Source organism: Priapulus caudatus, unplaced genomic scaffold, assembly GCF_000485595.1.
Source record: "Priapulus caudatus unplaced genomic scaffold, Priapulus_caudatus-5.0.1 Scaffold1527, whole genome shotgun sequence".
NCBI classification, from domain to species: domain Eukaryota; kingdom Metazoa; phylum Priapulida; class Priapulimorpha; order Priapulimorphida; family Priapulidae; genus Priapulus; species Priapulus caudatus.
This window is the reverse complement of record NW_014578588.1, coordinates 9,113-17,777: the sequence shown is the minus strand read 5'-3', so window position 1 is coordinate 17,777 and position 8,665 is coordinate 9,113. Positions and strand designations below refer to the sequence as shown.

The following is an 8,665-nucleotide window of genomic DNA, read 5'->3' as shown; positions in this document are numbered from 1 at the left end:
AATTACACATATTTATAAGTATTGATTTGTTGTACCTGAAACTTCTGGTAGCCCCACTCTGATCTGTAAAGTGCCTTGAACATATATTGTGTGCCGTTTCTTCGTTAAACGCGTGGCCTCCCTGCGCACGATGTTTAGCAAGCTTTTCGCCATTCCTCAATCTAGTTGCTTCTTCTTTCTATATTTGTTGCGTTTGTTATCCAAGCGCTTTTGTTATATTCGTTAAAGAAAACAAGCTTCGACCTACTCATTGCCCTGCCAGCGGCCGACAACCAAAATAACCGCTCGCAGTTACTTCCCCCCATCACTAACTATCAATATATTTCTATATGTATTTATTTTAAACAATATTATATGGAGATTTCTTGATTAGCAGCACGAAGGTCAGTCGCGTCAATCACGAATGGTCAATGTGTACAACATACGCGGAGCGTGCGACCGGAAGTAAGTCGTGCACGAACTCCCGGCATGCAACTGCCTCACCCCACCTTTTCAAACATGCGCGCGAGTTGACTATCTTTCTTCTCTTCTATTATTCTATGCAAAACACATGAGCATGCTATATTACAATACCGCGTGTGTCACGGTACGCACGCCAGCGAATTTCAAACGGGAATTTCAGTAGGTGCTTACTTTGTGGAATTAAATAGGATAAATACATGGTGCTAAAGTTGGTGGTAAAGTGTTCAAAAGATAGGTGCAGATGTCACGTAGATAGATACTGCCCCGTAAGTGTTAAAAAGCCCGCATAATTTTGCGTTTTTGCGCATCATTTTCTGTGGGGACAGTGCTGATGACAGCGCTTGCAGTTAGTATTTCCAGCCGACAATTGTGCCTATAGTCGCCTGGCGGCAGTCAATGTACGCGGGGCTATAGTACTAGCAGCATATAGTCGTAGTAACGACCAGCTCTCGACTAGGTTACACAGGCTCTCCGACTAGTTACAGCCTCTCGCCCACGTAGTGTTAAGCGAGATGGGAAACTTGTGGCCGTATTAGTCGTAGTGGCTGTACTTAGTAGTAGTGGCTTCAAGCGATAGAGAACATGGGTCCATATAAAACCAATGTCAATTTACATCAATAGTATATTAGTAGTTAGTGGGCCGCTATGTAACTAGAGCTTATTTAGTTCGTAGTGCTGCTACTAGTAGTAGTACTAGTTAGCTCAAGGAAACGCGTATCGCGAGCGGTTTAGGATACCGTTTCAAACCGTGGCTGCAGCTAAAACACGTAGTTGCCTTATGCTTTCCCAGAGTATCGCCAAAGAACATTTCCTTCACATGTGATATACCAAAATCAGATCACGTAAACGTCCAACCTTCTTGTAACCATTCAGTGCGCTACGATTTGTTGCGCTGCGCGTACTTACGGGGTTACAAGAACTCTCCCGCTTTTGAGACGAATGCCCCAACCAAATTTATGAATTTGCCACCATGTTCTGCTACTTCGACTGCTGCACTAAATCCGCAATGGATCGAACAAGGTTAATTAAATACGATCTGCGGTCGGTCACTGTAAACCACCCGTACATCGAGAACATGTCATCTAAGGTTTTTTTAACAAATGGCCAGACATTGTCTGAACATCGTTTCATTGCTTCTTAGGTGTGTTATTGCCTGAGCGCCATCTACTATTTCTGCTAGTATTCTTCTAGCGAAGTCTATTCGTTCGCAGTTTTCCGTGCCCTTCTAAACATGGCGGTTAACGCTGAATTTGAATTGTTGATATGCTGTGAGAATTAGCAGATTATACCTTGTGAATATAAGAGCCATGCCATTCTAGCTTTAGAAGCAGGACACTGTGATCGATAACGTTCATATTTTTAAACAAGGCAAGGTCAAAGGTTGGTAATGCGAATAGTTTATTTGAGCATATACAGAGGTTATCATTACTAATCTGCAATGGTGATAGGTTTTTTGTTATGGTGAAGGGTGTCAGGGCCCTGTATAGGACAATCCTCGTCGCCCACAGCCTGGTCTGGCCCTATTCAGTACTATTAGTAGGTAGTGTAGTACTACGGCTAGATTCAATCCGCAAAACAGTCATAATGAAAAACACTCCCAGAGATATAAATCAGAAACAAATTATCTAAATAATACTTACGTCTTACTGGGCATGAGTATGTAACGTTTAGTTTCTTACTCAAGCTCCCGACTCTCGAGGTGTTATCCGTAATCGTACGTTCGTATGCTACCGTATATATTGAGAGATATCGCCTCGCGCTCTTAACTACAAATGACCGAACATGAGTTTACGTGCAACAAGGTCAGAACATCATTTAATGTACATAGTACTACACGACTGGTTACAGAAAAGTACGCGGAATGCAAAGCATAACTTACATAGTGTGGTGTAGCGTCACTGCTGTGAACTAACAAACGGTATAGATACGTGTCGTCTGAGATGCAAACTGCGAGAGAGGGTCTTCTTTATCACAAACATCGCCTTTTATAGTGACGCTACACCTATTGTCTTAGCTCCCATCTTGCCTATTCGTTGCTGCCGTGACGGTCAATCATGCTCGCCCGCCCCGCGCCGCTATTGGCTGGTTACTCGTTCCTAATCTCTGTTCACGCGTGTCCGCTAAACACGCGTTCCCAGTGGCCGTTGGTGTGGGTCGAGCCCACGCCCCTTTTATGGCCTAACCAATTACGCGCTGTGAGCCGAGTTGCCTACGGCGCGGGTCAAGTCGACTATCTTAGTTTATTCACGTTTCTCATTCACTTTATTCTTCTTATTACTCGTTTACTATTAACTCTGTGTTACATTACTCCCCCCATATGACAAGTTGGGAGCCGTAGTAATACGGTGGACAACTTCCGTAACTGTATTGATGCGTCGACTAAAATACGTTTTTTATTTTATTTATTATTTTATTTTATTTTATGTTTTTAATTTTCGTAATTTTTAAATTTTGTTTTTCCTTTATCCCCTCCCTTACCAAAATTGAACATTCCTTTCCCCCATACACACAAAACCCCAAAGGTATATAAAACCGTACACCTTACCCCTTACACCCAAAATAGAAACGGTATATATATATATATAAAAAAACATTACACATTAATCCCTTACTCTTCCTCCCCAAACGACCTACTATCTTTAAACCTCACCTTATATCCCTCCCCCAAAATTGAACATTCCTTTCCCCGTACACACAAAACATCAAAGGTATATATAACCAAAAAAAACAAAAACAAAATTCACATTACCCCTTTACACTTCCTCCCCTTACATTTTCCACCCTACATATTCCCTATTACCTTCTAGATATATTTATTTGGTTTTTTTGATTTTTTGTTTGTTTATGTTTACATATATATGTCAAGTATTTTACTTTTTATTTTATTTATTCTAGCTATCCAAAAGAAATCCGGCTGGCGCCTTCGTCGTCCTCCCTCGTCGTCCTCCGCTCCTGCTGTCGTCCTCGTCCTCCCTCGTCTCGTGCTGGTGCCCCCTACCAGCGGTAAAAATCCTCGTCATCCTCGCCTAGCTCCCAGTCGCTCTCTTCGTCATAGGGCAGAATTGGTGGCCCCGGCCGCTGCTGGTTCAAGAACGACACCCCCAGCAGCGGCGCCAGTTCGAGGGGCACTACGGCGATCGCCGCGTTGTTGTCGGCGTGATGGACGACGGTCCACCCCGGGTTGTTGATCCGGTACCGGCGGACATCCGCCCGGAACGCCTCCCAGGTGTCGTAATGCGTGAGCCTTAGCACGCCTGACGCTGCGCCCGGTCCTGGGTAGATGAATCTGGGCGTCGTGGGCGGAGCTTCCGGTCGGGCGCCTGGGTAGCGGGGAGGGGCGGGTGCTCCGGTGTCTGCGGCTGGCCGCAGCGCCTGCCAATCAATGGCCGGCCGGTTGTGGACGACCTGCGGTGGCTGTACGTACAGCGGCTCGGGAGTGGCCAGCTCGCGCCGCGCCCCCTCCTGGTGGCGGGGGACTGCCGCCACTTCCTCGTCGTCGCTTTCGTATATCTCCTGCCTGTCCTCGTCGTCGCTTTCGTATATCTCCTGCCTGTCCTCGTCGCTGTCCTCTCCGTCGTGGCGGCAGGTCGTGTTACTCCCCCATATGACAAGTTGGAGCCGTAGTAATACGGTGGACAACTTTCCGTAACTGTATTGAGCGTCGACTAAAATACGTTTTTTATTTTATTTATTATTTTATTTTATTTTTATGTTTTTAATTTTCGTAATTTTTAAATTTTGTTTTCCTTTATCCCCTCCCTTACCAAAATTGAACATTCCTTTCCCCATACACACAAAAACCCCAAAGTATTAAAAAACCGTACACCTTACCGCTTACAACCCCAAATAGATACGGACAAACGGTATAGATACGTGTCGTCTGAGATGCAAACTGCGCGAGAGAGGGGTCTTTCTTATTTCACAACATCGCCTTTTATAGTGACGCTACACCTATTGTCTTAGCTCCCATCTTGCCTATTCGTTGCTGCCGTGACGGTCAATCATGCTCGCCCGCCCCGCGCCGCTATTGGCTGGTTACTCGTTCCTAATCTCTGTTCACGCGTGTCCGCTAAACACGCGTTCCCAGTGGCCGTTGGTGTGGGTCGAGCCCACGCCCCTTTTATGGCCTAACCAATTACGCGCTGTGAGCCGAGTTGCCTACGGCGCGGGTCAAGTCGACTATCTTAGTTTATTCACGTTTCTCATTCACTTTATTCTTCTTATTACTCGTTTACTATTAACTCTGTGTTACACAAGGCCGAAAACGCAAATCGGCGTCAAATGATAATATTAAAAAAACTAAGAAAAGAAAAGCTTCTGCTAGTTCAAACATCGTCGCATATATGCAAGCGCATGATGATAAGGTTCTTGCGCAGCTAGCCAAAATGCACAATGAAATGGTGGCAGTTATGAATAAAATTGCAGATAAACTTTAATCTCTAAATTCATTCAATGGCTCGGTTAGAGAAGCATATCGAAGTATATAGTGTTGTTTCTTGAGCTGTTTTGTTTGTGAGTTTTCATTTTTTAAATTCTCAATACAGTGATCTAAAAATGTTTTCAGCCTAGCTGAATGTATTTCTCTGTTTATTGAATATTCATATATTATTTATCTGTATATTTCGATGGAGCAATAATTGCAATTGTAATTTTATTTTATTTTGTTTTATTGCATACAAGCTTTAATCTCTAAATTCATTCAATGGCTCGGTTAGAGAAGCATATGGAAGTATATGGTGTTGTTTCTTGAGCTGTTGTGTTTGTGAGTTTTTATTTTTTTTAATTCTCAATACAGTGATCTAAAAATGTTTTCAGCCTAGCTGAATGAATATCTCTGTTTATTGAATAGTCATATATTATTTATCTGTATATTTCGATGGAGCAATAATTGCAACTGCAATTGTAATTTTATTTTATTTTGTTTTATTGCATACAAGCTTTAATCTGTAGGGCCTAAATTTATTCAATGGCTCGGTTAGAGAAGCATATGGAAGTATATAGTGTTGTTTCTTGAGCTGCTGTCTTTATGAGTTTTCATTTCTAAAATTTAAACCATTGATCTAAAAATATCTTCAGCCTAGCTGGCTGAATTTTTCTGTTTATTGTATATTCATATATTATTTATCTGTATATTTAGATAGAGCAATGATTGCAGCTGCAATTGTACTGTTATTTTATTTTGCGTTATTAAACAGAAAACACATTCAAACACATGAGTTCATTGGGTGTCAAAATGGTTGCCTACATTCTTTTGCCTGAGAATAACTCAATTTTCACAAAGCCTCACAAGATTTTGTCTCCGCTCTACACCGGCTGGTCTATGATTATATGGTCTCTCCAGATCCTGGTTAGCATCCTCACTGGGTATTTCATCGAAAGGGTTGTCATTCATGTGTACGCATATGTTATGCAGGATGCACGCACAAATTATGCTATCGATCATCAGTTCAGGGTCGGACACATCAAAGTCACGCAACCGGCGAAATCTTCCCTTCTACTGTTCAAATGCACGCTCAATAGCAACTCTTGCTGAACTAAGTCTGCGATTGTAGACCTTTTGTGAATTTGTCATGTTACCATAATCCTTGAATGGAGTCATCAGCCATGGCTCTAGGGGATATGCAGAGTCTCCCAGAAGGAAGTCGTCATGTCCGAAGAACTTATCTGACTGTCTATATATATCTGAATTTCTAAGCACTCTAGCATCGTGTGTACAACCTGGCCATCCGGCATATACGCGTGTAAATGCTAACGTGTGTAATAACAGAATGATATTTTTTCTGTTAATATAGGATGCATGATTAACTCGCGGTGCCTTGATCTTTATATGACAGCCATCGACACATCCAATTACACCTGGAAATCTACAATATTCTTCAAATCCAGCTGCTATATGATCTCGCTCTCTCTTGTACCAGGCCAGTTGATGAACCGCCTCAACATGTTATTTTTCATAGCTTTCACAATGCGCTTGCAAATGGAATGTGCTGTCGAATGTGCTTGGAAACATTGAATCGGTCAGACATGGAACGAAAGGATTCTGGTGTACCTAAAATTATAATCAAAAGGACGAGTCAGGAAATACATGTCAGGGCCTTAAAAAAGAAATGTCGATGGGGGCAGGTCGTGTGGATGTAGGGGACATATGAGCGACAGTGGATGGGCAGTGTTACGGTATACATGGCGGTGGGAGACATACATGGGGGTGGGAGACATACATGGTGTGTACATACACGGTAGGGAGGGGGAGGTGGGAAGATAGGGGTAGGGAGGTGGGGGAGTGGGGGAGGGAGGTGGGAGGATTGGGGGAGGGAGGTGGGAGGATGGGAGAGGCGGAAGACCCCCTGTACCCCCATCGTGGGGTGAAGCCACACTAAAAAGGTCCAAAGAAATTACGTGAAATAATGCAATTTCCTGCAATCTAGGCAACTGAATAAATTGCTTCAGAAGAACTTAATTTATACTAGTTTTTGTACAAATGAAACAATGCACTTTTTTCGCGAGTAAGTTGCTTTAAACTGTTGTTTAGCCTTAGGGTATTTAAGTTTTTCAACCTGAATGCCATTTATTATCAAATATTTAGGCCGACCCAAGTACCACAGGAACAAGAGAGCCTGCTTTTCAAATGGAATTGGTGGTCGGTCGGCCATGTCCAGTCGACTGCATCTCTTCATGCTGGCTTAACTCGGTAACAAACATGTTGAATGTTTCCCTCTCCAGCCGGAAATGGGATTTAAAGTCAGAGGGTGAATATCTCTGAACGGTGACCTCAACATCATTTTCAATCCGAGGAACCTTGTCTCGTCTGCTATGCGTATGGCTCTCTTCAAGCAGTAATGAAGCATCGTGACTGTCGATGAATGCGTGTGTGATCTCATTCTTCGATTTCGTGAATAATAGGATTGCAAGTGCTATTCGTTTTTTCTTGTCACTGGCATCCATGATATTTAACCTGGGTTAACCCAAAAACCGTTCGTTTATCTTCCTTAACCCAGATGCGTTCGATTTCTTACCCATGTTAACCCAGGTGGCTCTGGGGAAGCAAATCGAACGCGCTCTTCATCTGGCGTCCAAAACATACGGGCCGCACAAATGTTTACGTCATCGCTTGACTCCTGGATGACATTTACGGCACGTAAATGATACGTTGATACATATCAACAACCGATTTCAAGTCTTATTACTTCCGCCCAACGGAGTTGGAGGAGGTTATGTGATCGCTCTCGTGCGTTCGTGTGTTCGTGTGTTCGCGCAATCGATATTAGCATGCGAGCCAGCGAGTCAGCAAGCCAGCGAGCATGTACATGTGAGCGAGCAGCAGCAACGAGCGGCTGCTACGAGCGAGTGGGCAGCAAGCCAGCAAGCGTGTACATGTGAGCGAGCAGCAGCAACGAGCGGCTGCTACGAGCGAGCGAGCAGCAAGCCAGCGTGTACATGTCAGTACGCTGGCGTATATCGTGGCTTATTCGTGTGTTCGTGAGTCGTATGGCGTATGTCGCTGGCGGAGGTATACACTCTCCGTCAGTGCCCTCTGTCTAGTTTGTAATGTAACCAGCATTAATATTAGACAAACTAATACGCGTTTAGCTATAAGGTTATGTACTTATTAACTACACAAGGTGCCAGTTACTCTAGCATTCGTCAACATTGCCTAATCAATGGGCCTAGTATGTCTTTAAGGGAGGGAAATAGTCGATTAGTGATCATAAACCTTGCCTTCCAACCCTCGGCAAGAAATCTCGTATCTCTATCTCTCCTCTTGCGTGCGTACGTTCCTTCTCTCGGGGCGTGCACCACATTGTCTCTCGCCCGGCCGCCAGGTGGCGTGGAGCCGGCCGCCGCGTCAGCGCCACCTGGTGGCCGCTTCTTGCGGCTGTTCGTGGCGTGTTGCATCGTGTTCTATTCGCAGCGCGCGCGCAGCTTTCGGCGTTCGTCGTTGCTCGGTTGTTTCTTCATTATTGTGTTGTCATATTGTGTCTCTGGTGGGTTGCAATGATTCTTCTGTTTCTGAATAGATCGTGAGATTGGACTCATCAGGTCATATGAAGTGTTGGGTGTATTTACGCGTTAGTTGTAACTTGTTGCCCGTCCGTCATATATTTTCCCCATTTTGCTGTTGCGTTGTCTCGTTCCACTATCTCTCTCCCTCTCTCTCTCTCTCTCTCTCTCTCTCTCTCTCTCTCTCTCTCTCTCTCTCTCTCTC

The 8,665-nt window shown here is 44.1% G+C and overlaps 1 protein-coding gene across 1 annotated transcript in view; it reads left to right on the top strand.

Moving 5' to 3' along the window:
- The window catches only part of LOC106816913 (SH3 domain-containing kinase-binding protein 1-like), a 31,414-nt gene that overhangs the window by 14,167 nt on the left and 8,582 nt on the right, over positions 1-8,665 (top strand). The window lies entirely within an intron of this gene.